Here is a 23,791-nt window from a genome sequence, read left to right as displayed (position 1 = left end):
TACCGATAATCCTTGTTGCTTATCTCCTTTATGTGTACTACTTTGTATCTCTCAATGTCCTACCATTAAATTGTCTTTCCCTTCCCCTTTGGTAAACATAAATTTTTTCCCATAACTTTGAGTCTGCTTCAGTCTTGTATATCTAATCTCTCAATATGTCAAACTCTCTATATTTCTATCTCTCTATTTCTCTGTCAATCTATCTATCTTTCTATGTATCTATCTATCTTTCTATCAATTTATCTGTCATTTATCAATTGATAGCTATTGATAGATATACACAGATATTTGTTATTCTTTAGATTCCACATATAAATTATACTATATACTTTTGTCTTTGTGTAAGTTATTTCACTAAGCATAATATTTTCTAGACCCATTCGTGATACTGAAAAAGCTATGTTTTATACTTTTACATGGCTGAGTAATATTCCATTGCATATTTATTGAAACATCATATCTTCTTAATTCCATAGTCTATTGTGTACTCTTGGATTGCTTCCCTCTCTTGCATATTATAAACAGTGCTGTAGTGAACATTGGTTCTGCTCAATTTAGATATTTTCCCTGGATTTTTCCTAGGAGAAGTATTACTTGGTCATATGGTAGTTCCCTTTTAAGTTTTTAAAGTAATGTGAATACTATTTTCCATAGAAGTACCAATTTACATTCCTACCAGGAGTATAAAAGAGCTTTGTTTCCTCTGCATCCTTTCCAATACTTAGTATTTGTAGACTTTTGATAATTTCCATTTGACCAGTGTGAAGTGATATCTCATTGTGGTTTTGATTTGAAATTCCCTAATAATTAGTAATGTTGAGCATTTGTATCACCTGCCTGTTACTCATCTGAAAGTTTTCTTTGGAAATATATTAATTCACGTACTCTGCTCTTTTTCTGATAGCATTTTTGTTTTTCAAATTGAGTTGTGTAAATTAAATCCATGTTACTATTAACCTACATCTATTAGCCCCTGGCCACTTGAATTGTATGCAGTTATGTTCTCCAGTTTCACAGGCAATGTTTTCATTTCATTGATAGTTTCTTTAGCTGTGCAGAACATTTCAAGTTTGTTTAGGTCCCACTTGCTTACTTTTGCTTTTATTTCTTTTGCATTAGAATACTGATATAAGAAAATATTCCTATGATATATAACCAATAGTTTATCACCTATATTCCCTTCTAGCAGTTTTAAAGGATCAGGTCTTCCATTTATATCCTTAATACACTTGGAGTTTATTTTTGTATATGATGTCAGGGAACGTTCTAATTTCACTGTTTTACATGTAGATGTCCAGCTTTCCCAACACCATCCATTGAAGAGGCTGTCTTTTCTCCACTGTGTACTCTTGCCTCTTTTATCGTAGATTCATTGATCATACGATTTTGGAATTATTTCTAGGCTCTCTATCTATTTGTATTGATTATACCTGTGTGCCAATGCCATGCTGTTTTTATTACTGTAGGTTTGTAATATAGTAAGGTATCTGGGAGGTTTATACCTCCAGATTTTTTGTTTTATATCAAGATCACTTTGGCAATTTTTAATGGTTTCATGTAAAACTTAGAATTATTCTTTTCTAGTTGTGTGGAAAATACTACAGCACTGTAACAGGAATTGCAATAAATCTGTAGGTGTCTTTGTGTATTACGGCCATGTTAACCATATTAACTCTTTCATTCCAAGAACACAAGACATCTTTCCATTTCTGTGAATCATTTTTAAATTCTTTGTCAATGTTTTATAATTTTCAGTGTTTAGACCGTTCACATATGTGGTTACATGTATTCCAAGATATTTGGGGAATGGGATTTAAAATAATATTGCTTTCAACATCCATTTTATGGTATCTCATGATTAATGTGTAGAAATGCAAGAGACTTGTTTACCTTTATCTTGTACCCTGCTCCGTTGCTGAAATTATTTATTGTTCATAATAGTCTGTGTGGAGCCCTTAGGACTCTCTATGTAGATAGTTATGTCATAAGTACTGGTGACAATTTTGCCTCTTTCTTTCCATTTTGCCTTTCTTTTACTTCTTTTCCTTTTCCTTTCTTCTATTACTATAAAACAGAAGTGCTGAGAGTAGAAATCCTTGTCATGTTCCCGAATTTATCCAGAAGGCTTTCAGCATTTCCCACTGAGTATTATATTTTGTTATAAATGGCCTTTACTATGTTGAAGGATGTTCCCATTGTACTCACCTTCATGAGAGTTCTGATCATGAATGGATGATGAATTTTGTCAAATGCTTTTACTGTGTGTATTGACATGGTCCTCTGAATTTTGTCCTTCCTTTTTTGAATATGTATCATGCTGATTGATTTCTGTATGTTGAACCATCCTTGTGACTTTGGAAGTTATCCAGCAGAACATCATGTATAATCCTTTCTATGTATTGCTGGATTAATTTGTTGTTGTTTTATTGAGGAGTTTTGAATGTATATTCATCAAGGATATTGGCTTTTCATTTTTATTTTTTATTTTTGTAATGTCTTTGACTCGATTTGTTATCAAGCTAATGGTGGTCTCGTAGAATAACTTTGGGAATTTCCCTTCCTCCTTCACTTTTTGAAACAGTTGTGGGAATATATGTATTAATGAAGGCATCCAGACATTTTGATCAAGGGGTCTTTTTAAAATTATAGATTTTATTTAACTTATACTGATTGCTGTTTTCAAGTTTTCAGTTTTCTCTTTATTCAGTGTTGGCCAGATATGTGTTTCTAGATATTTGTCCATTTCTTTTAGGTCACCCAGTTGGTTGTAATGTAACTGCTCATATGGCTTTCATAAACTTTTTTTGTATTTGTGTAAGATCAGAAGTTATTTGTACTCTTTTGATTCTTATTCTGTTTCGGTCCACTATCTGTATAACTTGAAAAGCTTGGCTTAATGCTTATCAATTTGTTATTATTTTTAAGACAAAAATGCTCCTGATTTTATGACTTTTAATTTATTTTTTAATTTTTATTTTATTTATTTTCAACCTAATGTTTAAAGATTTCTCATTCTACTGCCTTTGGGTTTGTTTGTTATTATTAGTAGTTATTATGGGTGGTAAGCATGGTACTTTGTGTGAGTTTTTTCTTATTTCTTCTAGAAGGCCTGATTTGTTCTAAACTACCCTCATAGACTTGTCTTTGCTGCATCCCATAGTTTTTATGAAGGTGTGTTTTCATTGTAGTTTGTCCCCAGGTATGATTTTATTACCTCTTTGATTTCATCATTGACCATTTTTTATTTTTTTAAAGGATGTGGTTTAATCTCATGTTTGTGCTTTCCTGTTCTACTTTCTAGAGTTGATGCATAGTTTCATAACTTTGTGTATGGAATAATGCTTGCTGTCATCTTTATTTGCTTAAAGTTCCTGAGGCTCTTTTCATGACATAATATGTGGTTTATTCCTTAGATAACATCCTATGCACACTTGAAAAATTTATGTGTTCTGCTTTTCTGATGCAGTGTCCAATAGCTCAGTTATGTTGAAATGATCTAATATGCTATTAAGACCTCTGTTTCCTAACAGATATTTTTTCTGGATATTCTGTCCATCAAAATAGTGAGGAGACAAACTCATGTACTATCATTGTTTTATAATGAATTAATTCCCTCATGTCTCCTAATATTTCTTTATACATTTAGGATCTATGGTGTTATGTCCATATATAAGTTATTGAGTGTAATACCCTATTTTTATATTGATCTCTTTTTCTTTATATAAGCTCATATTAAACTTTCATTGTGGCCCTTGTTTTAAAACATATTTTGTATGATTTGATCATTGCAATGTGCACTTTCTTGTCATTTCCATGAAATATCTTCTACATCAATTTCCAGTCTGTGTATATCTACTTCCATATAGTGAGTCTTTTTTGGGGGGAGGCCAAGATGGTGGAGTAGAATGATGCTCCTAGCTCTCCCTTTCCCACAAATGCACCAAGACTCACATCCACAGAGTCACTCACCTAACCAGAGAACCTGCAGAACTCTGAAAGTACATTGCCCTCTTCAAAAGATAAAGATGCCAAAAATCTGGTAGGAGAAAAGGAATAAAGATGGAAGAAAAGGCAAAACAGAGTGGGACAGGTCCCATGGGGAAGGAGCAGCAAAGAAGGACTGGCACTCATTCACTTTGTCTCCCCTCTCCAACTAAGAGGCCAGTTGGAAAAAGGGGGTGCCTACAAGGCTTTGATATGTACAGAGTATCAGTTGACTGACAGAACAAGTTTAAACAGGCACAGAGGGTCCCTGTGACACCCAGCCCAAGATGCAGTCCAGCAGCTGGGGGCAAGTCCATGCTGCCCGAGCTGGGTGGAAGATGGGTATGGCTAAACTGAGGCAACCCAGGGGTAATGTAGGGGGCTGTGTGCCATGGCTGTGCATTCACAGGGAAGAACAAACTGGGCCCTACGTAAAACATCAGGGCAGATGTGCCCTTGGTGGGGGGAAGGGTGCATACCCCAATCTCTGAGAATCCACCAAATTTTCTAGTTGAAGCGAGGTGGATCTCATGCACAGTCACCATACCCTCTATCACTTTGCACCCAGGTGGCAGTGGGGGCAAACCCTGCATCCACACCTAAGGACTTAGCAGCCTCAAGGACCAGAAAGAGACTTGTCTACACCCCAAGGCAGATAGGATACTTCTGTCCTGGTTCTTCAGAGAAATTGCCCCACCAAGACAAACAAGGAGCTGTGTTTTGTCCCAGACCAGGGACAGCACTGTTCCTCAGTCTTCTCAGAGCCCACCTATGGGGTGCAAACCCAAGTCGTAGTTCACAGTGACACAGAGCATTGTAGTGACCGGCACCCTGAAGGGGAGGGTGGCCCCCAACATTTTAGGTGGGAACACAGCCCCTGACGATGCTGCTGGGAGAGGGCGTGATGCTCACTCATGCCTGGGCAGTCTGCAACATCTGACTGCAGCATTGGGCAGAGCAGTGACAAGTCAGCCCACAGTAAAGGAGAACTGCACCTGACCCAGTGTTGGGAGTAGGTGAAATCTGCTTGCCGACAGGCACAGGGAGCATCACAGATGAGGTCTTCTCTGGAAACTTCAAGCTGAGCTTACAAATAAGGATGAAGTTAGAAAGATTTCCCATTAAAAGCACACAGTCTCCAGGAGGACACCAACAACCCATCCTTGTTTAAATCTGTTTTTATCTGTTCCATTTTCTATTACCCTCTTAAATTTTACTTCTTAGAAAATTATATGTACCCCCATATTCATCCCTTTGAAATTTTTAAAAAATATTTTTATGATTATTATTTTTCAAAATTCTGCTTCAACTTGCTTTCCTATTATTCATTATATGATATTTTCAAACTTTTATTTCTCCCTTCTTTAAAATTCTTTATCACTCTGTCTCTTTTTTCTCTTTCCTAAGTTGTATTACTACATAGGCATTAGCTAGATAAACTCTTCTAGGACCACAGTAGATAACTGATACTCCATAAAACACAGTGCCAGAGAGGTAGTAGCAAGATGAAGAAGCAGAGAAACCATTCCAAATTAAAAGAAAAACAGAAATCCCTGAAAGAATGCTCTGTGTAATAGACATTGATAGCATACTAGATCAAGATTTCAAAGAAGACTGATCAAAATTCTGAAGGAAAGAACAGAGATAGTGTTTAGAGATATAAAATATGTCATAAATTAAATGACAGCTATAAAGAAGAGCCAAGTAGAATAGGTAAACCCCTTGACTGAGATGAGGAATGATGTAAAGGCAGTCCAAAGCTGACTAGAAAACGCAGAGGAATGAATTAGTGACTTAGGAGACAGGACAATAGCAAGCACCCAATGAGAATATGTACAAGAGAAACAACCAGGAACAAATGAAAAAAAGCATAAGGGAACTATGGGATAATAAAAAGCATGCCAAATTTTGCATGATAGATGTCCCAGAAGGGGAAGAAATATCAAAGGGGGTTGCAAAGGTGTTTGAAGATGTCATGACTGAGAACTTCCTAAACTTAAAGATGGAATGAGATATCCAAGGACAGGAAGCTCAGAGGGTCCCAAACAGAAAGACCCCAAGTACACCCACACCACGACATATAATTAAGATGGCCAAAGTCAAGGATAAAGATGTGATCCTAAAGACAGCAAGAGAAAAGCAAAGAGTGAGTTACAAGTGAACCCCCATATGGATCTCAGATCATTTCTCTTAACAGACACTACAGGCTAGAAGGGAGTGTTAAGATATACTAAAAGTACTGAATGATAAAAAAGATATATTCTAGAGTACTTTATCCTGCAAGGCTATCCTTTATAATACAGGGAGACGTAAATAATTTCATAGACAAGAAAAACCTACAAGGGTTTAGCAACACTAAAGACATACTTAAAAAAATATTGAAAGTTCTAGTCTAAATAGAAAAGCAGCAGGATGCTACAGAAATGAGAAACTTGCTGCTGGAAAGGTTTTAACACATGAATTACAAATAAAATACACATGAAATTATAAAATAAGACATACAAATCATTGAGAGTGGGAGAAGGAGGCATGAAAATACAGAATTGTTTTCTTTGACTTTCCTTTTAAAATTTTTTGTTCTTCATAAAATGGGTTTGAGATCATGTTACTGTCAGTTTAATAAAAGCAGTTATAGTAATTGGCTAATAGATTTATAAAAAAGGGTAACAACAAGACGAAAACTAATCAGGGAATCAATAAAACAAAATAAATTTCATGATAATACAAAGGAAAATTACCAAACAATAAAAGGAAGATGAAAGGAACAAAGATGAAAATCTTGTCTACTGCGAAGATAAGGTTAAAGTGGCAATAAACACAAACCTATCATCAATTACTGTAAATGTGAATGGACTAAATGCTCCAGTCGTAAGACATAGAGTGGCAGGGGATATAATAAAACAAGAAACTTAAATATGCTGCATACAAGAGACCCACTTGAGGGAGAAGGACACATATAGATTGAGAGTGAAAGGATGGAAAATGGTATTACATACAAAAGGAAAAGCCAGAAAACCAGGTGTTGCAGTACTGATTTGAGACAAAATAGGCTTTAAAACAAATGTCATAAAGAAATATAAAAAAGGACATTTTATAATGATTAAAGGAGTGATACAAGATGAGGATAGTACACCCATTAACACATATGCACCAAATAGAGGAGCACCTAAATACATAAAATAATTCTTAACAGAGATAAAGGGTCATAGTGATGGGAATAGAATCACAGTTGGAGATTTCACCACTGCATTAACATCACTGGGCAGATCACCGAGACAGAAAATATATAAGGCAAAAGAGAAATTAAATAATACAATAGGAATATTAGACTTGGTGGATATTTTCAGAACATTGTACCCCCCCAAAATAGGATACACATTCTTTACAAGGGCACCAGGAGAATTTTCCAGGATTGATCATGTACATGGGCACAAAAGAAACCTCAGCAATTTTAAGAAGATAGAAATTTCATCTAGCAACTTTACTGACCACAATGCCATGGACCTAGAACTCAACAACAGAGAAACAAAGGAGAACAAAAGGAAAACATGGAGATAAAACAATATGTTATTAAAAACCAAAAGGCCAATGAAGAATTCAAAGCCGAAATAGAAAAAATACCTTGAGACAAAAGAAAATGAAAGCAAAACCACAAAATATTTATGGGACTCATCAAAAGCCGAGCTAAGAGGGGAGTTTAGAGTGATACAGGCCTTCCTCAAAAAAGAAGAACAATCACAAATAAACAATTTAAGCCACCAGCTGAATGAACTAGAAAAGGAAGAACAAAAATCCCCAAAAGGCAGCAGCAGGAAGGAAATCATAAAGATTGTGGAGGAAATAAATAAAATGGAGGTTTGAAAGACCATAGGAAAAACATCAACCAACCCAAAAGCTGGTTTTTTGAAAAAGTAAGAAAAATTGACAATCCTCTGGCCAAACTCAAAAAGAAGAAAAGAGAGAGAGCACAAATTAGCAAAATAAGAAAGGAGAATTAAGAAATTACAAAAAATAAAATAGAAATACAGAATATCATATGAGGATTTTATGAAAAACTCCATGGAAACAAACTGGACATCCTAAAGAAGATGGACAAGTTTCTAGAAACATACAGTCCACCAAGACTGAATCAAGAGGAAACTGACCCCTTGAACAAACAGATCACTAGAAATGAAATCAAAATAGCAATATAAAACCTCCTTACAATTAAGAGTCCATGACCAGACGGCTTCAATGCGGAATTCTACCAAACATACAAAGAAGAACTCATACCAGTAATTCTCAAACACTTCCAGAAGATTGAAAAGGAAGGAATACTCCCAAACACATTCTATGAAGCCACAATCACCATAATACCACAAGCAGGCAAAGACACTACCAAAAAGAGAATTATAGGGCAATATCACTGATGAGCTTTGATGCCAAAATCCTCACCAAAATAGTAGCAAATAGAATCCAATAACACATATAAAAGATTATACATCATAACCAAATGGGGTTCATCTCAAGGACACATGGGTGGTTCAACATATGCAAATCAATCAATGTAATACATCACATCAACAAGAGAAAGTGCCAAAACCACATGATCATCTCAATAGATGCAGGAAAAGAATTTGAAAAAATTCAGCACCCATGTATGATAAAAACGCCCAAAGTGGGCATAGAGGGAACATATCTCAACGTAATAAAAGCTATATATAAAAATGTACAGCCGGCATAGCACTCAATGGTGAGAATGTCAAAATCTTCCCACTAAAATCTGGGACAAGGTTGCACACTATCAGCACTCATACTCAACAAAATCTTGGAAGTCCTAGCCATAGCAATCAAACAAGAGAGAGAAGGAAAAGGGATCCAAATTGGAAAGGAAGTGATAATAGTCTTACTATAGGCAGATGACATGTTGCTATATATAGAAAATCCTGCAAGATCCACACAAAAACTACTACAGCTGATCAAAGAATTCAGCAAGGTAGCATGTTACAAGATTCAGGTTAAAAATCAGTGCCATTTCTTTACTCTATAGATTTAGATAATACTAAAGAGGTACAGTCAAGCTAACAGCAGTGTATTGGTACAAAAACAGACATATAGGCCAATGGAACTGAATAGAGAGCAAAGAAATGAACACACAGTTTTGGTCAATTCATCTTTGACAAAGGAGGCAAGAATATACAATGGAATAGAGACAGTCTCTTCAGCAAATGGTGTTGTGAAAGGTGGGCAGCAGCATGTAAATCAATGAACCTAGAATACTCCCTTACACCAGACACAAAAATAAACTCAGAATGGATCAAAGACTTAAACATAAGACAGTATACAATAAAACTCCTATAGGAAAATAAAGGCAAAACATTATTTGACATCCATCTCGAAACTTTTCTCGTAGAAGAAATGAAAGCAGTAAGAAACAAATGTGACCTAATGAAACTTGCAAGCCTCCACACAGGAAGCAAACCAGAAGTAAAACAAAAAGACAACATAAGGAATGGGAAAAAAATTTTGCAAATGAAACTGACAAAGGCTTGATCTCCAGAATATATTAGCAGCTCATCCAACTGAATAAGAAAAAACAAACAACCCAATCCAAAAATGGGCAGAAGACCTAAACAAATAATTCTCCAAGGAAGAAATGCAGAAGATCAACAGGCACATCAAAAAATGCTCAATATCACTGATTATCAGAGAAATGCAAATCAAAAGTACAATGAGGTATCAACTCACACCAGTTAGAATGTCCGTCATTCAAAAATCCAAAAATGACAAATGCTGGAGAGGCTGTGGAGAATAGGTTACCCTCCAACACTTCTGGTTAGAATGCATTTTGCTACAGCCACTGTGGAAAACAGGATGGAGATCCCTCAAAAGCCTAGGAATAGACTTATCATATGACCCAGGAATTCCACTCCTGGTCATAAATCCAGAAGGAACCCTACTTCAGGATGACACCTGCGCCCCAATGTTCATAGCCAGCAGTATTTACAATAGCCAAGACATGGAAACAGCCTAAATGTCCATCGACAGATGACTGGATAAAAAAGTGGCCGTATATTTATACAATGGAATACTACTCATCAATGTAAACCAACAACGTAACATCATTTTCAGCGACAAGAATGCATCTGGAGAATGTCATTCTAAGTGAAGTAAGAAAAAAACAGAAAGAAAAATATCATATGAGACCGCTCATACATGAAATCTAATAACAGAATGAAGCAAAACAAAACAATCATAAAATAAATACAGATATAGACTCGCAGACATAGAGTACAAAGTTTTGGTTGTCAAATGTGCGGGGGTTGGGAAGAAATAGACTGGAATGCCAAAATTGTCAAATAGATAAGCAAGATTGTACTGTATAGCGCAGGAAAATATACAAAAGATCTTATGGCAGCTCACAAGGAAAAAGATGTGACAACAAATATATATATGTTTATTGTATGTGAAAAATTTTGCTCTACAGTGGAATTTGAGGCAACTTTGTAAAATGATTGTAAATCAATAAAAAAAGGTAAAAAAAGGAAAATCATGATTCTAAATATTACAGGCATATATATAAATTATAGAGAATAACATTATGGAAAACAATAGTTAACCCAAAGTTTGTTTTGTTTTGTTTTGTTTTGTTTTAAAGATAAGCAAAATCAAAAAACCTCTTGCCAGGTGCATCATGAAGAAAAGAGAGACGCTCCAAAGCAATAAATTAAGAAATAAAAGAAGAGAAACAACAATTGTTACCTGAGATATATAAAAAAGTGATCTTTTTGTCAACACTTTCATGCCAATATTCTGGACAACTTAGAATAAATGGACACATGTCTAGAAAGAGTCAGAGATAAGAAGAAACATATAATTTGAACAAACTGATTAGCAGAAGAAAGATAGAATCTGCATTTAAAAAAATCGATAAATTCAAGTGCAGATTTAAACAGCTCGCGTGGAGAACTATACAAAAATACAAAGCAGAACTTATACTCTTCAAACTATTCAAAAATAGTGAAGATGTGGGAAACTCCCAAATTAATTCTATGAAGCTTTCATCACCCTGATAGCAAAGCCAACAAACGAACTACGGTCAAAGTTAACTTCAAGCCAATATCTTTGATTGATATAGATGCAAAAATTCTGCAAATATTATTAGCAAACCAAATCCAGCAATATATAAAATGAATCATACACCATGATAAAATTGGATTCATTGCAGCGTCACAAAAGAGGTTCATCATACACAAATCAATTCAGATTGTTACCACAGATTAACAAAAGAAAAAGGAAAATCAAATTGGTCATCCCAATAAAACCATAAAAAGCATTTCACAAAATGCAAAATTTATACTTTAAAACAACCACAACCACAACCACAACCACAACAACAGCAACAACAATAGAAACCTCTTACCAAAGAAGGATACAGGAAATATATCTCAAAATAACTAAAGTCATTTATTACAGACCCACAGACAACATAATATGCAAAGGTGAAAAACTGAAAGCCCAATTAAGGAATAAGACAAGGATGCCCACTCTCACCATTTCTATTAAACATCGTATGGGAAGTCCTAGCAACAGCAATCGGGCAAGAAAAAAGTTATTCAGTTTGGATTGAAAGAAGTAAAACTATTATTTCAGATGACATGATAATCTATATAGAGGACCCTAAAATTTCTCCACACAAAAACAACTAAAACTTAAAAACACATTTAGCAAAGTAGCATGATTCATGATTAATATACCAAAACTGTCACATTTATTTACACTAAAAATGAAGTATTCCATAATTTAAAAAAATCCATATGAAATCACATCAAAAAATGAATAACGTATAAATAAACCAATATAATAAATTGAAGAAGACAGTGATAAAGAAATTTGAAGATGATGCAAAGAAATGGAAAAAATCTCATGGTCTTACTTTAGAGGAATTAATATTGTTACAATATACATACTACAAAGATGTCTACAGATATAAAGTTAATCAGATAGAACTACATGATATTTTCCACAAAACTAAAAACAGTCCTAAAATTTGTATGGAACTGCAAAAGAACCAGAACTGCAAAAGAAACATTGAGGAAAAAGAACACAATTGGAGGGATAACCCTCGCAGATCTCACACTTATTAAAAAAATACAGTAATCAAAAGAGCACAATACTGGAAAACAAATAAACATCTGTATCACTTGAACAGAACACAGAGGCAGAAATAAAACATCACACCTATGGTCAATTAACCTATGACAAAGAAACAAAAATATACAATGCCTAAAAGACAGTCTTCAGCAAGTGATGTTAAGAAAGCTAGACAGCTACATGGAAATCAATGAAATTAGAACGCTCCCTCACATTGTACAAAAATAAACTCAAAATGTTTTAAAGATCTGAATCTAATACATGACACAATAAATCTCCTAGAAGCTAACATAGGCAAAACAAGACATAAATTGCAGCAAAATTTTCTTATGTCACTCTCCCAAGCTGAAAACTATAAAATCAAATTAAATAAAAAGGTCCTAATTAAACTTAACAGCGTCTACACAGCAAAATAAACAAAATGAAAATATAAACTTCCAAATGGGAGAAAATACTTTTAAACAATGCTATCAACAAGAGGCTAATTACTAAAATACACAAATCGTTCATATAACTCCATTTCAAAAATTTAATAACAACTCAGCCAGAAAATGACCACAAGACAATTCTCTAAAGAATACACACAGATGAAAAACAGGAACATTAAAACATGCTCACATTACTAATCATTATACAAAGGCAAGACATAAATAAAGTAATGTTTTACCTCACACTAATGAGAAGGGCTGCCATCAAAATGTCTAAAAGTAATGAGGCTGGGGTGGTTGTGGTGAAAAAGGAACTCTCCTACACTGTTGGTGGGAATGAAAATTGGTGCAACCACTTTGGAAACAGTATGGAAGTTCCTTTAAAAAACAAAATAGACCTATCTTATGACCCAGCAATCCCACTCCTGGGCATATAAAACATATAAAACCCGAAGACAAAGAATCCTAGAATAAAACATAAGAAGTACACTCTGACATTGGACTTAATTGGATTCTACATATGTCTCCTCTGGCAAGGGAAGCAGAAGCAAAACTAAAGAAATATGATTGTATCACTCTAAACAGGTTTACACTGCAGAGGAAATGATCAATAAAATGAAGTCAACCAACACAATGGGAGAATATATTTGCTAGTGATATTTTCGAATCAAGTGTTAATTTCCAAATTATATGGCAAACTCATACCCCACAACAACAACAAATAAGACCAAACAGTCCAATTTAGAAAAAGTCCATAAGAACTGAATAGATAGTTCTGAATCAATTTTCCATAGAATACATAGAGTTGTCTAAATGATGCATGAAATTATGTTCAGAGTTATAAATTATTAGGAAAGTAATAAACCAAAAATTAGACAAGACCTCACACTTGTCAGAAGGTTTTCATCAAAAAAGTAAAGAAATAGACGTTGGTGGAGGAAAAGGAACACCATTGACACTGTTGATAAGAATGCAAGTTATTGATTCCATTGTATATATACATCATATTTTCTTCATTCACTTTTCTGTCAAGGGATTTTGGGTTTGTAAGCTCCTGTCTGAAGGCTCTAGAGAATAAGCCAATATGCTGTAGTGATAAACTTTTAGGAATGTGCCATATCCAGGCTGGATATAAATGACCTACTCAATGTATACAGTATGGATGGCTGGATAGAAAATGATGGGAAAGATCCTCAGAGGAGAAAAACCTAAGACAGTCATAGCTGGCAGGATAAGTGATGGCCTATTTAATGAAGTTTTGTGATGAACTTTGAAACAATACTTGATCATTTAACATCCTGTGCTTACTGCAGGAGCATGGGTACATAAATAGCTAAAGATTATTAACATTGTTATAACTTAGATGTTATGTGAGTCATTGTGCATGAGATATATAAACCCTTTTTCTAAGAATTAATAAACAGAGAACTGCTTCGCTTCTCTCCACACACTTTTTGTGTGTATATGATATCGTGCCACTGACAGAGTTAATTTTAGTTGTAGGGAGTATCATAAAAGGATGTTTCTTTATATAAAATGCTCTTTCTGCACCTATTGAGACAATTGTGTGATTTTCATTTCTCATTCTAGTAGTGTGGCATGTCACCTTTATTGATTTGAAATTTTTGAAATATCCTTAAACCCAGGGACAAATCCCTTAACACATAGTGTATGATACTTTAAATGTGTTGTTGAATTCATTTTGCTTGTGTTTTGTTGAGAATTGTGGCACATATGTTCATCATGTATATTATTCTATACATTGCATATAATGTCCTTTCTAGCTTTGTTTTGCATAGATAGTTGGCATCATAAAACCAGTTTGTAATCTTTCACCCCTTTAAATTCTTGGAAGATTTGTGGAAGAATTGGTGAGTAATTGTCTTCAAATATATGAGAGAATTCAGTAGTAGAGTCATCTTGTAAATATTTTCTGTCTTGGGAGATATGGATTACTGATTTACTCATACACACTTTTGCTATTTAACTTTCTAATTTCTTCTTCTTTCAGTATTGGAAGACATATGTTTCTGGGAATTTGTCTTTTGTTCTAGGTCATTCAAATTTTTGACTAGTGGTAATTTCTTATGATCCTATGTATCTCTGTAACATCACTGGTAATATCTTCTCTTTTATTTCTAATTTTATTTGAATCTCTATTTTCTTAGCCAAACTAAACGTTTGTCCACTTTATGTTTGAAAGAATCAAACTTGTGTTTTTTTTCATCATTTCCATTGTTTACCTTGTTATTTGCCTTACTGTGATTCATTCAATTTTCTTCCTTATTCTTTGTTTTTTCTCCTAGATTCTTGAGGTGTAAATTTATGTAGTGTGTATCTTTGTATTTCTTTTAATATTAAATATTTATTTATTTATATATTTATTTATTTAATTTACTTATTTACTTATATATATTCGTTTATTTATCATTGACGTACTGCCATTTACATTGTGTCAATCTGTGGTGTATAGCACAGTGTCCCATTTCATGCATATAATTGTGTTCCTATTAAAATTTACTTCACGATATTTAACATACTGCCCTGTGTCATACAAAAGTACTTATGAAAATATCTATTTTTATATATAGTGGATAACATGTATAAACCTACAGCTCCCAAAAATATCCTCTCCCATCCCCTTTCTGCAGGAACCATAAGAATATTTAGTAGATCTGCGAGTGTGTTTCATTTTTGTAGATGAAATCATAGTGCCTTCATCCAACTTTTTTTTTTGAGATTGCATATATGTCAAGTCATGTGTTATTTTTCTTTCTCTTTCTGGCTTACTTCAATTAGAATGACACTTTTTGGGGACACCCATTTTGCTGCAAATGTCATTGTTTTACCATTTTTTTATGGCAGAGAATTATTCAATTGTGTAAATATGCCATAAGTCCTGTATCCTGTTATCTGTTGATGGACAATTAGGTTGCTTCCATGTCGTGGTTGTTTTATATAGCACTGCTATGAACATTGGGGTGCAGGTGTCTTTTTGAATTAGGGTTATCTTTGATATATACCCAGAAGTGGGATTGCTGGAATTTATGTTAAGTAAATTTTCAGTCTTTTGTGGAATCCCCATCTAGGTTTCCACAATGACTGTACCAAACTACATTCTTACCAACAGTTTAGGAGGGATCCCGTTCTCTACAGCTTCCACAGCATTTATTGTTTGTGGACTTTTGAATGATGGCCTTTCTGAGTATTGTGAAGTGATACTTCATTACAGATTTGATTTGCATTTCTGTGATAATTAATGATAATGAGCATTTTTTTTTCATATATCTATTTGGCATTTGTATGTCTTTATTGGAGAATTGCTTATTTAATGTTTCTGCCCATTTTCAGATTGTTTTTCTTTTTTATTTATTATCATTCGGTTGTATGAGCTCTTTATATTTTGGAAATTAAGCCTTTGCCATTTGCATCAGTTCTAAATATTTTCCTTCATCATGTAGCTTGTCATTTTGCTTTGTTTATGGATCCCTTTGCTGAGCAAATGGTGATAATTTTAATTACGTCCCATTTATTAAATTTGTTCTTATATCCATTACCTGGGTTGGCTGTTCTAGAAGATCATTGCTGAGATTTAACTCAGAGTGTTTTGCCTATGTTTTCTTCTAGGAGATTTACTATGTCTTGCCTTACATTTAAGTCTTCAAACTATTTTGAGTTTATTCTTTTGTATGGAGTGAAGGAGTGTTCTAATTTCATTGCTCTGTATGCTGCTATCCAGTTTTTGCAACACCAGTTGGTGAAGAGATTTTGTATTCTGTGTCATATGCTTGGCTACTTTTCAAAGATTATTTGAACATAGGCCTGTAGATTTATTCCTAGGCTCTCTATTCTGTTCCATTGGTCAATATGCCTGTTTCTGTTCCAATATCATGTCATATTGATTATTGTAGTTCTGCAATAGTGTATAGAGACCTGGCTGGTTATACCTCCAGCCTCTTCCTTTTTCTTCAATACTGCTTTGTACATTATGAATCTTTTTTGATTCTATATAAATCTTAGGATCATTGTTCCAGTCCTAAAAAGAAATGTTTTGCATAATTTGATAGGAACTCACATAAATTCTGTAAATTGCTTTCGGCAGTATGGCAATTTTAACAATATTGTTTCTTACATTACAAGAACATTGTGTATCTTTTTAATTCTTCAAATATTTTTTTAATTTACTCAATCAATGTTTTGTATTTCTCCATGTATAAGTCATTAACCTCCTTGGTCAGATTTTTTTCCTAAGCATTTTATACTTTTGGGTGCAGTTATAAAAGTGGTTGTTTCTATACTTTGTTTTCCTGTTGATTCACTAGTAGTGTAAAGAAATTCAATTGATTTTTGTACATTATTCTGGGTACCTTGCCCAGTTCCTTTATTAGCCTAAGTATTATTTTGGGAGGCTTTTACAGTTTCCTATGTAAACTGTCATGCCTGCATACCGCGACAATTTTACCTCTTCTTTTCCAGTCTGAATCATTTTATTTCCCTTTCTTGCCTGATCATTGTGGCTAGGAATTCCAAGACTATATTGAATAGAAATTGTGAGAATGGGCAACCTTGTCTTGTCTCAGATTTTTGTGGGAAGGGTTTCTGTTTTTCACCCATGAGTATTTTGCTGGCTATATGTTTGTCATAAATAGCTTTCATTATGTTGATAATGGTCCCTCTATTCCCACTGGGATAAAAATTTTTATTGCAAATTGGTGTTAAATTTTATCAAATGCTTTTTCTGCATCTACTTAGATGATCATGTGGTTTTTGTCCTCTCTTTTGTTGAAATAGTGTATCACAATTGATTGATTTGCCTATGTTAAACCATCCTTGTTTTCCTGGGATGAACCTAAGTTGATCATGATGTATGATCTTTTTTAACATGCTGTTGGATTCTGTTTGTTAATAATTTCTTAAGGACTTTTACATCTAGTTTATCAATGATATTGGCCTATAATTTTCTTTTAGGGTAGTGTCTTTGTCTGGTTTTGGTATCAGGTTGATGTTGGCCTTATGGTGTGAGTTTGAGAGTACTCTCTCCATATCAATCTTTTGAAAGAGTTTGAGGAGGACTGGTATGGATTTTTCTTTATATGTTCGGTCAGATTCCCCAGTGAAGCCATTTGGTTCTGAAATTTTGTTTGCAGAGTTTTTTTTATTTTATTGATAATTCTATTCCATTTCTGGTGATCTGTCTGTTAAAATGGTCAATTTCTTCTTGATGCAATATTGGTGGGCTGAACGTTTTCAGAAACTTCTCCATTGCTTCTAGGTTATCCAGTTTGTTTCCATACAGTTGTTCATGGTATTCCCTTATAAAATTTTGCAAATTTGTTCTACTCTTTGTAGATTCTCCAGTTTCATTTCATATAATTCTTGTGTTCTCTCTCTTCTTCTTGGTGTTCCTGTCCAGAATTTTGTCAATTTTGTTTGCTATTTCAAGAAAGATTTTGAATATTTTTCCTATTTTTTAATCTCTATATGAATTCTTTCATCCTTGATCATTATTATTTCCCTCTTTCTGCTGACTTTTGGGTTTGTTTGCTCTTCTTTTCATGATTATTTTACATACAACGTTAGATTATTTATTTCAAATTGCTCTTCTACTTTGAGGAGAGCCTTGTCACTATGAACTTCCCTCTTAAGCCTGCTTTAATTGTATTCCATAGTCTTTGTGTAGTGTTTTTGCCATTTTTCTGAAGGTACTTTTTACTTTCTTCTTTAACTTCATCACCCCCCTACTTGTTTTAGTTTCATGTTGTTTAATCTACATGGTGTCATTTTTTTCTCCCTGGTTTTTCTGTGATTGATTTGTAGTTTCATGGTATTATATTCAGGAAAGATGCTTGAAATAATTTTTATCCTCTTAAATTTTTTGAGGCTTCTTCTGTGCCGGATTACATAATCTTTCCTAGAAAATGTTCCATGTGCACTGGAAAAGAATGCATATTCTGTTTTGGTTAGATGTACTCTTTTTGAAATATTAACTGAGTCCTATTATTTTTAGGTATATTTTAGTTTCTTTGTTCCCTTATTAATTTTCTGCCTGAAAGACAAATCCAGTGATGGTAATTGGGTATTGTAGCCTCCTACTATGATTGTGTTTCCATCAATTTCTCCCTTTTTATCTATTAGTATTTGCTTTATGTATTTAAGTGCTCCAATATTGAGTGCATATATCTTAAAGAGTATATTAACCTCATTTTGTATTTCTTGTTTAATCATTATATCATGTACTTGTTAATCTTTCTCTATGGCCTTTGTTTTAAAGTCTATTTTGTGTGAAATCAGTACTGCTAGTTCTGCTTTCTTCTCATGTCCTTTTGCATAGAATACATTTTTCCATCATCTGACTTTCAATTGATGTGTGTTCCTCTCCCTAAATGGGTCTCTTGTATGCTTCATAATGTAGGGTCTTGTTATATTATCCCATCTGACAATATATATCTTTTGATTGAAGCACTTATCCCATTAACATTTATGATAATTATTAATAGGTGAGTGTTTATTTCCATTTTGTACTTCATTTTCCAGTTGATTTGGTATTTCCTTTTTGTTCATTTCTTTTTCTTTTTGTGGCTTGATAATTTTCTTTTATTATCTTCATTGTAAAACTTTGATTTATGGTTTCCTTTTTTTCTATATTTATGGACCCATTACTATATCTGTTTATTTTAACTGAGAGTAATACAAACTCTAACCCATCCTACAGAGAACAGAAACAAGAAAAAAATACTCTATATTGTCCTGTTTTAATCTCTGACCCTTAAAAATTTTGATATCCTGTTTTCAACAACATGTTTATTCTGTTGTAAGTCATTGTAAGTATTGCCTTTCTAATTATACCTTTCTACTTTCAATATCATCCTGCTTCCTTTGTATTTAGAGTAGATCTTTTGTTATTTCTTATTCTGTTGCTAGGTTGTTTTAGTATTTGCTTGTGTGGACGTTATTTATTTTCCTTCTATTCTAAGGTATAGATTTGCTTGATAAAGTATTTTAGATTACAGCTTTTTTTCATTCAGGACTTTGAATATGTCTTGCCACTTCCTTCTGCCTGCTTTATTTGTGAAGGAAACATGTTTACAAATATTATATATATAATTATATATATATATATATGTAAAGAATACCTAGAAATGAAGTTAACAAATAAGTTGAAAACCTATATGTTAAAAAATACAAAACATTGATGAAGGAAATTAAAACTGATAGAAAGAAGTGAAAAAATTTCTTATGTTAAGGATGTGAAACAATGTGGGTTAAACAACCATATTACCCAAAGCAATCTAATTTTAGTGTGATTCATATCAAAATAACCATGAGATTTATCAATTAAATAGAACAAATAATTTCAAAATTTTTATGTAACAACAAAGATCAATTGTTGCCAATATAATCTTGAAAAAATGTATTAAATCTCATTATGAAAATTTTCTTAACTTATAGAGAACTACAAAGCTTTAGTATTTAAAACAACATGATACTTGCTCAAAAACAGACACCAATGAATAGAAGAGAATAGAGCAACCAGATATAATACTTCACACCTATGATCAATTAACCTATGAAAAAGGAAGCAAGAGTATAAAATGAAGAAAAGACATTCTCCTCAATAAGTAGTGCTGGGAAGATTGATAATGTAAAAGATAGATTAGGATATTTCCTCACATTACATACAATCCATGAGTACACAATATCTTTCTATTTATTTTGTTTACTTGTATTTTTGCACCTGTAATTAATAGATTTATGCTTAGATATTTTATTTTACTTATTAAATTTATTCCTATTTATACTTTTTGATATAATTGTACACACAATTCATTTCCTAATTCATCTTTCTGATAAATTGTTTAGTATATAAAAATGCAAATGAATTTTGTAGATTGATTTTGTATTCTGCAAGTTTAATAAGTTTGTTTATTATTTCCAACTTTCACTTGAGGAGTCTATGGAGTTTTGTATCTATGTGAAATTATGTCACCTGTAAAAGTTTTACTGCTTTTTTAAAAGTTGGATGCCTTTTATGTTATTTTTTTGACTAGTTGTTCTGTCTAGGACTTCTAGCAGTGTAATTTATGACTTGTGAGAATGAAATTCTTTTTCTTATTAGTGGTCCAGAGGAAAACATTCCTGTATGTTAACATTGAGCTTGATGTTAGCCATCGGTTTTTCATTTATGGTTATTATTATGTTTAGTAACATTTTACCTAGAGCGAATTTGTTAAGTATTTTTTCATAAAAAATTTAAGTTAAGTTCTGTCAATAATTTTCCTACATCTATTGAGATTATTAATTTTGTATTATTTGACTTTTAAGGGGTGGTATCACATTTGCTAATTTTCATATGTTAAATTATGTTTATGAATCAGGACTAAATCCCATTAGACTATAGTTTAAAATACTTATAATATGCCATGAAATCAGGTTGCTAATGTTTATTCAGAATGGAATATACATATACTGAAAAAAAATTACATTGTAGCTTGGGTGTACATTTTTTTACTTAAAACATTTATCTCTCATTTTGAATGAAAGATAAATGAGAGCTACTTAATGTAAAGAACACAGATAAGTAAAAACTTCCATATCCAAGTCAGAGTATGTTTCATTTTAATTACAAATGATAATGAAATATTTATACCATTTTTGTACAGTTTTTACACAAATTTCAAATTAAATTCCAAAACTTTAAAATTAGTTAATATATTAAGTGCATTATTTGTACTCTGTTCACAAATCTCGTATAAATTTGTGTATAAAAGGAAGAAGATTGGTTTTATTTCATAAACCCCAAAGTTAATTTATTTAAAAAGATTTTGTGGGAATAATACTTACAGATCACACTGTAAAAATAAACATCCTATATGTTTCATTTTAACTGGATGAATGAGAAGTAAACACTGGCTGAATGTTGCACTTGTGTTGCTAGGAGACCAGTCATTTTGAGATGTCACAGCTACTCAGGTTGAGAACCACTGTGATGGCATAGCAGTTTATGTGTGCAGGTCTGCCAATGCAGCATTTGAAGCTGCAGTGCTCAAAATCATGCAGATTAGAAAAAGAGCTGTAGAAAAAGTTTTTTTGATATGGAACATGTTTCTTCAGAAATTCAAGATATGTCTCCTAAAGACGGACCAACTGGTTCAGGAAAGACCAGTAGATCTCTATTGTGTGATCAAACATTCTCTGGGGAACTGGACTTGAGGTCTATGATTGAAGGAAATGCTTTTCAGACTTTGTGTGAAGAATCATTGATAAAAAGACCATGTTACACACATTGTGTCTCTGAACCAGATGAAGATAATGATATTCGTTCTCTGATATTTCCAAGAAAACTCTGGAAAATGGTTGGGAGTGACCAAATTCAATCCATCAGGTGGGATGATAATGGAACTTCCATAGTGATCGATGAAGATGTCTTTAAGAAGGAAGTTTTGGAAAGAAAGGCCCCTTTCAGAATATTTGAAACTGGAAGTATGAAAAGTTTAGTTAGACAGCTTAACCTCTATGGGTTTAGTAAAGTGCGGCAGAATTTTCAAAGATCTGCTTCTCTAGCTGACTTTCTGGCGGAATAAAAGAAGTCTCTGTTTTAAACAAGATATTCGGAAATTTTAGTCACCACTTCATAACTTATATATAAAATTTTATTTTGTACATCAATCTATGGTAATATAAATGCAAAGCTAGATTTCAAAAATTGTATAAAACTACTAAGGCTAAAATTCTTCATTTTTTCTAAAAAATGAGGACAGTGAGTTAAGTATTCAAGATTATGAGAAACTTTGCTAGCAACTATGAATCTTATCAGAAATCTAAATAAATGTATTAAAGCTGCTTTTAGAAAGGGGCATTCACTATTACTGCAAATGATAAGTTTTAAATTTGATGACTATACTATTTAAATGTGTATTTTCCTAATAAGGGATTTCAAAAAATAGTCAACAATGTTCATATTTTGTTGATATTATCTTTGTATAGTAATCGTGAAATCTAAGGTTTTATAGATTAGGCTTAATGTAGCCTTGTATTTTGGTTGAAAGTATTACTAAAATCTTTCTCCTTTGTTTTTAGCTGCAGTTCTATCATAATCAAATTTTAAACAAGGCTGTCCCCAGGTTTTAGTGAGAAAAAAAAGAAGAGTTGGGATTGAAAATGTTTCTCTGGTATCTTCATTGGCTCAAGATTTCAACAACAAGCACTTTAAAGAAAGGGGTAATGTGGATAATAATAATTCTAGTTTTGTGGCTGACACTAGAGGAGAAAGTGCATTTTTACCTTCTGCAAATTTAAACATGCCTCTAATAAGAAAGCCCTCTACTAGCCACATAATTGGTGATACGACTACCCCGATGAGAGGTGATTTTTCTACTGCATCATCAATGTCAGTTAGACCACCAGAACTAGTTGCAGTAGATCAACGTGCTATTTTAAATCAGTTGACCACTTTCCACGTGCAGTCACAAAGCAGCTGCACTGAAGCAAATGGCCGTGTTGTGAATTTCATTACAACTACAACTTCTACTTCTCAGTACAGCACATTATCTCCCATACAGAGCAATTATCTTTTACTGATGGTGGAGCCTTCTACTTTTCCAAATAGATATAACCACATATCAGACAATGAAGGTCCTTTTTCTAAAGTTCAAACAGAGAGGAACCCATGGTTTCCAGTGCCAGTGATAGCTGATACATCAGCTAAATCTCTTTCACGGCCAACTCATTAGCCAACTGAAGGTTATAAACGTCATTGTAATTACAACTTACCTGTCAGAGGACTACCAGATTATGCAGGATAACAAAGATTAAAATTGAATTTGGCAAATGTCAACAAATATCTGCAATTTTCTTATTTGAACGATAAATATACATATGTACCTGTATTTTCCTTATTTTTTTAAGTACATTTAAGAGTAAAATGGGAGACAAAGTTAACATTAAAAAAAGAGATATTTGATTGGAAAAATATGGGAGTAAATTTGAATAATTTCTTGTAAGGAAGAAGAGGAAATGGAAGAATTTGGGAAAAGACTAAAACATGTACATAGGGAAAAGTACTAATTGGCTTGGTTTTCATCCAGAAAAGTATTAAAAGGGTTAAGTTAGGATAGGTTTGGACAGGAGATTAATGCAAGAAACGGCCCATGGATCATGGTCTCTATTATGTCATCCCTGGAATCATAAAGGTCACATGATGTAGTCTCAGATGGCAAATCCAGCATGTGGTAGAATTTAAGAAGTAA

At 33.2% G+C, this 23,791-nt stretch overlaps 1 pseudogene; it reads left to right on the top strand.

Moving 5' to 3' along the window:
- Positions 1–21,619: 21,619 nt before the first annotated feature.
- Positions 21,620–23,275, top strand: LOC116661912 (annotated as a pseudogene).
- The last annotated feature ends 516 nt before the right edge of the window (positions 23,276–23,791 follow it).

The sequence above is a fragment of the Camelus ferus genome, chromosome X, assembly GCF_009834535.1.
Source record: "Camelus ferus isolate YT-003-E chromosome X, BCGSAC_Cfer_1.0, whole genome shotgun sequence".
Classification (NCBI taxonomy): Eukaryota; Metazoa; Chordata; class Mammalia; order Artiodactyla; family Camelidae; genus Camelus; species Camelus ferus.
This window is presented reverse-complemented; position numbering and strand designations above follow the sequence as displayed.